This window comes from Callorhinchus milii, unplaced genomic scaffold (genome assembly GCF_018977255.1).
Source record: "Callorhinchus milii isolate IMCB2004 unplaced genomic scaffold, IMCB_Cmil_1.0 Scaffold1, whole genome shotgun sequence".
In the NCBI taxonomy this organism is placed as follows: domain Eukaryota; kingdom Metazoa; phylum Chordata; class Chondrichthyes; order Chimaeriformes; family Callorhinchidae; genus Callorhinchus; species Callorhinchus milii.
Window position 1 is genome coordinate 71,726,975 of NW_024704742.1, and position 6,000 is coordinate 71,732,974.

Sequence of the window (6,000 nt, forward strand, 5' to 3'; positions counted from 1 at the left end):
CACCATGTTTGAGTCTCCAAACCAAGCTGAGAATTCCATGCATCCCAGCTACACATGGAAATCCCAGAGAGAGATTGTTGGAATGAAATGTGCACTCTATTCTTGGAGGGACACATCCTGTTTACCTAATTCCGGAGAGTATTAGGCACAGGTTGGCAAGAGCCAAGGCTTGGGGACCCCAGAGTGTGTGTTGGGGTAACTGCTGGAATCTAACCGGCTCAGGCTCTCGCATTCTCAATCAGAGGGTCGTGGGTTCAAGCCGAAGTCGGGGACTCTGAGCTCACAGTCCAGGCTGACGCTCTAGTGCCGTGATGGGGGTAGAGAGAGCGCCTCAATGTCAGAGGTGCCGTCTTTCGAATGAGACATTAAACCTCACTCCCTGTTCGTGCAGCAGGCGGTAAAGACCCCGCGGAGCTGTTGGAAAAGAGAAGGGAGTTTCTCTCTCCTGGTGTCCCGGCCAATAATAAAATTAGTCATTCACTTCACTGCTGCAACAGCGGGATGTTGCTGTGCGCAAGTTGGCTTCTGCATTCATCCACAAAACAGTCACTACCCTTTACAGCAAATCCTGTGAAGCGCTTTGAGCAGTCTCTATGTTCTAGGTGATTAATCAATCGCAGAACTATACAATAATTAACATGACATTTCCAAACTCCCCCGCTGCTTGACTATTTATCCTATTTATCCCAGAATTCCAGATGAGACGTTAAGCCAAGGTCCCATCCGACTGCTCAGGTGGATGTTAACGATCCCGTGGTGCTATTGGAAAAGAGAACAGAGTCTCTCTCTCCCGGTGTTCTGGCCGACAATTCCCCAGATAAAATTGGTCCCTCATTTCACGACTGTGGCACACTGCTGTGTGCAAACTGGCTGCTGTGTTTCACCCACAAAATACACAGTCACTACAGTTTACAATATATTCTGTGAAGCGCTTTGACAACTCTCAACAATCATAAATGCAAGGATTATTATTATTATTAGATTATATATTATTTTCCTAATCTATAATAAGACAAATGTAATATCGTCCACAAAATATACAGTCAATTCACTTTACAGTGTATTCAGTGAAGTGCTTTGCGATGTCTCGAAGATGTGATAATAATATTAATAATCCTTCCATTTCCTCTCTCCCCAGGTCTTTGCTAAACTGTTCAGTCACGACGCATTGCAGAGTTACCTTCCGAAGATCCAGCAGGTAATCCGGGATGGAATCCGAGATTGGAGCAGCAGTGAGGAGCCCATCGTGGTTTATCAGGAAGCTAAGAAGCTGACGTTCCGGATTGCCGTGCGTGTGCTCCTAGGTTTCCAGGTCTCTGAGGAGGACCTCAGCCTCCTCTCCAGCAACTTCGAGCAACTCGTTGCTAATCTCTTCTCCTTACCCCTCAACCTTCCCTTCAGTGGGTACAGGAAGGTACGCCGTAATCACGATAATAATAATAATAATTACAATAATAAAAGCAGTAAAATTGATAATAATAATAATAAAAGTAATAGTAATAACAATAAGACTTATAATAATAAAAAATTATAATTGTTATAATTATTAACGGTGATAATGATTAATATAAAATAATTAATAACCCATAATAATGATAATAATTATTATATTCTGTGAAGCGCTTTGAGACTCTTCGAAGACAGGATAAGGTGCTATATCAAATGTAAGGATTATTATTAAACATTATTATATATTCAATAACATGGGTTATTAAATATTATTATTACCATATTATTTATGATTGTAATATTTATAGTGATTTTAATAATATTTATTTTAATCATGATTAATAATTCTAATAGTGATTATAATATAATAATTAATAATAATCCTTGTATTTGATATAGTGCATTATCATGTCATTGAGACTTTTCAAAGCGATTCACAGGATATATTGTAAACTGAAGTAACCGTATTTTATGGGAAAAACATGGCAGCCAATTCTGCACAGCAAACAGTCGTGAATTGAGTGACCGAATATATAAAACATTTTTGGAGGTATTATTACCCCCGGAAAGCGATCCACCAATTGGTTAACAACTGGGTTCCTACTTACTGCTGGGTAAACAGAGGCCTGTGGAGTAAGGAAAGTTTAGGGTTTGGTTTGAATGGTTAATATTCACTTCCCGACTGTTTGCGGGATATTGCTGTGTGTAAATTACATCTGTATGTAGATTTCCTCGGTTTCCTCAGCATTTTCAGAATGTCCAGAGTTTATAACATAATAATAATCGTTCCATTGACATAGCGACTTATCATGTCAAAGCGCTTCACAGAATATACTGTATAGTGACTGTGTATTTTGTGGGTGAAACAGGGCAGGCAATTGCACACAGCAGTGTCCCACAAACAGTCATGGATTGAGTGACCAAATTATTAATATTATTTTTTTGTTTATTTGGGAAATTCTTGAACATGACCTGAATTTTGAAGCATTCCTTTTTAAGAAACGACAGGAAACTGGCCTCAGAGTTAAGAATGAATTCTGTTCGTTTGGCACAAACACTGCGGAGTGCTGAGAGAATAAGAGTGAATCTGACTCATATCGGCAGGACTTGGAAGGGCAGATCAGTCACTGGGGGCAGGGAAACCTCCTACTCAGCTCCTGTTAACCCTACAAACGAAAGCTTGAACGGGCTGCGAGCTGGACAAGCAGCGGGAAAGCTTGCCAGACAGTGGTCTCAATGGCAAGTTACTTGGTTTTAGTTCCATGTGTAAGCGACAAACACAGATGAAACTCTGGTTTGGACAATCTTAAGCACAGTGATGGGTTTCCGCATGTGTTCGACACCCGGCTGATCACAGTGATGGGTTTCTGTGTATATCAGACACCCGGCTGATCACGGTGACAGATTCTGTGTGTGTCAGACACCCGACTGATCTCAATGACAGGTTTCTGTGTGTGTCAGACACCCGGCTGATCATAGTGATGAGTTTCTGTGCTGACCTGATGGATGTCCTCTCGGACGTCAGTCTCAGCTCTGGGCACAACAGAATGAACTTTCACGTCAGGATGTGTTTCAAAATACTAATTCTCAGCTGTAGGTGACATACGTTCAACTCTTTGTCTTGTTTGGAGACTCTTAAACAAAGTGATGGATTTCTACTTGTGTCAGACATCCAGCTGATCCAAAAAATTATTCAGTGTATAAACCCCATTAACTCCAAGGTTAGATTGCAGCTGGTAACTCACTTCCTGGATTCAAAATAATAATAATTTTACATTTAATACAGTGCCTTTCACATCGAGAGGATGTCTCAAAGCGCTTCACAGGACTTCATTGTAAAGTGTGTGTTTGTGGGTGAACGCAGCAACTAATTTGTACACAGCAACGTCCCACAAACAGCCATGAAGTGACCAATTTTTGGGGGGGATTGTTGGCCTCGACACCAGACAGAGAGAAACTCCCTTCTCTTTTTCCAATAGTGCCATGGGATCTTTAACATCCACCTGAACAGGCAGACGGGACCTTGGTTTAACATCTCAGGACATTAGTGTGTGAGAAACATTGCGTCTCTGTGTTCAAGATGTCTCTGCGTGCGGACCACCCTCTGTGTTGGCGTCCGTGACAACATTCCTCCCATCGCCCACCCCCCCCCACACACACACACATATACACACCAACTCATGCACTTCCACGTTCCCGCTACTTATTTTACGCATAAGAAACAGAGACATTTTGTGAATTGATCGTGGGCGGGGGAGTGGGGGGGAAACGGTTATAAACCAGAACGGGAGACTCGAGAGGTCACTCACAGCGACAAGCCCACACTGCGCAGCGCGGTGGGATGGGGATGGGTGCGGGCGGGCGCGTGGAGTGGGGGGGGGTGGATTGAAAATCTGACTGCGAACCACATGAAAGGGGAGCGACCAGCTGTAACTTGTTTTTTTTTATCATATTGTGTCGGTAAAAGGAGCAGGCTGTTCCCCTGTCGAGCGTCAGATAAAAAGGGCGAGAGTGGGAAGCCCATGGGAATACATCTTGGTGGCGACTGTTACAGTTCTTGGCTGTCAGGGCCGGGAATTAATGGGGGTTTGATGACAGGATTTTTGACAGCCACACAAAAGAGGTGTCAGCGAGGACGACACAAGACATTAGAAGAATGATTCTCCTCTCCCTTGGTTTCAGTGTCTGCGCTGTCATCCGTCTGCCAATCTCCCAGTCGCTGCTTATCTAAAGAGCCATTTATCCTCCTCTTTCCCACAGGCTTTGCCAGATCGGGACCTGTGCCTGGATTTCGTGACGATACCCTGCAACTGGCCTTCATTAACTTGAGACAAGTATGACTTTGTGGGTTTTTTTTTTTGTCGCTCGAACTGACATTCGGACACCGAATGTCCGAATGGTCGGGAGAGGGAGGTGTGTGAGAGTGTGTGAGTGAGTGTGCACGAGTGTGTGTGTGTGTGTATAAGCGTGTGTTCAATTGACACTTTTAGGTTTGGTAAGAGGTGTTATTCGGATGAAACGTTAAACCAAGCTCCCATCTGTGCCTGTTGCCCAGGGCTGTTTGCTGTGCTCAAATTGGCTGCCGTGTTCTCCTACAAAGCACACAGTCACTGCACTTTACAGTACATCCTGTGAAGCGCTTTGGGACATCTTCCCAATGTGAAAGACATAATATCAAATGCAAGGATTATTTTTATTGTTGTTATGTATCACGATTCACTTTGGCACAGCAAAGTCCCACAACAGCCATGAAGTGAGTGACCAATTTTTTCTGGGGATTGTTGGTCAGTCCACAGGGAGAGAGAAACTCCATTCTCTTTTCCAACAGCCCCGCGGGATCTTTAACATCCACCAGAACAGGCACGGACGGGATTTTGGTTTAACCTCTCATCCAAAGGATGTCTCCACTGACTGTGGTACTCCCCACAGCACTGCAATGGAACGTCAGCCTGGATCGTGAGCTCAGAGTCTCAAAATGGGGCTTAAACCCACAGCCTTCTGGCTCAGAAACAAGAGCGCAAGAGACTGAGCCAGGCTGATATCAAAAACCTTAAAAGGGATATACGGAAAAAAACAGCTTTGAAATCAAGGCCATGTTGAAGAATTTATTAATTGTAAAATGCTGAGAAAATAGAGTAAATGTGGAGCCAGGAGGGGTTTGTGCCCAGGTCAAATTCTAGCCTGAAATTTAGGCTGGGAATTCAAGACAGCGTCTGCTCACCCTGTGCGAAGGCTTTAGGTTCAAAATAAGGCAGCATAGAATTATGGGATGTTTCTTAATTTTTAAACCTAGGACAACTTCAACTTGTATTTACACAGCAGCTTAATTCAGGACAGCGTCTCGGAGCATGGGGCAGGGCAGAGTTGGATGGGAAGGCGGGGGAAAGGGGGAGGTAACTATAGGCACCTGATGATGGAGTATTAACATTTCAAAAACTGGATTGAGGCTGAAGTCTAATAGTTTAAAATAATAATCTTATGTTTGAAATAACGCCTTTCATGTCTGGAGGACGTCTCAAAAGCGCTTGCTTCACAGGAAATACGGTAAAGTGTAGTGACTGAAGAGAGATTTTCTCCTGGTGTCCTGGCCGACAAAACCCCAGATAAAATTACCCGCTCACTTCACAACTGTTTGTGGGACACTGCTGTTCACAAATTGGCTGCCACATTCACCCATAAAATACACAGTCACTGCACTTTACAGTAAACCGTGTGAAGCCTCCTCCTGACATGAAAGGCGCTGTAGGGAAGGATTATGATTATACTTGTGGAGTCCTGTAGTGTAGTGGTTAGAGCACTTGCCTCACAAGCAAGAGTAGGTTTGATTCCCAGCCAGGGTGAAATCTTAGATAAATTTCCTTACTTCACACGCTTCAGTTTATCTAGCAGTAAGTAGGTACCTGGTTAGTTGGTTCCTACAGTAGTGTGGCCCCCGGGGTGTGATTGGCGTATCGCTTTTCTGGGATAATAATCCCTTCCAAACAAAAGTTTAATCAATGATCACTCAATTCACGACTGTTTGTGGGACACTGCTGTGCGCAATTGCTGCCG